Raw genomic sequence first — 481 nt, 5'->3', positions numbered from 1 at the left:
TAATGGGCCGAGCCGTGAGCCAAGCTCAATTTTCGTGAGCCGAGCTTGAGCTTGGTCTAGCTCGGCTCAGTTCGGCTCACTTCCAGCCCTAGAAGGGAGTGTCATTTTAATATCTCAAAAAAGGGGAGTGGAATTTTCTCATATTTTTAATAACAAATTAATTTTTAAAAAATACTGTAATTTAACTCTTTTTTTAGCGTATTAACATTCATCGTTTTCTAAAATACATATGAAGATACTTTTTAAATTTATTAATATAGAATTTTTCTAGTTGATATACAAATTTTTCTTATACTTAAAACAATAAATAAGGAATAACTCAATGGTGTAAGTTTCTACAATATCTCTAAAAGATACATATACTGTTGTTATGACGGTTTGTTTGTTTCCGAGCAATATACAAACCAAATGGTTTGTAATGGTATAGAAAAAATAATTAATAATATTATTAATTATTAATATATTAAATTTTAAATATTTC

Source organism: Arachis ipaensis, chromosome B03 (assembly GCF_000816755.2).
Source record: "Arachis ipaensis cultivar K30076 chromosome B03, Araip1.1, whole genome shotgun sequence".
NCBI lineage: Eukaryota > Viridiplantae > Streptophyta > Magnoliopsida > Fabales > Fabaceae > Arachis > Arachis ipaensis.
The sequence above is the reverse complement of the archived record's forward strand: the minus strand, read 5'-3'. Positions refer to the sequence as shown.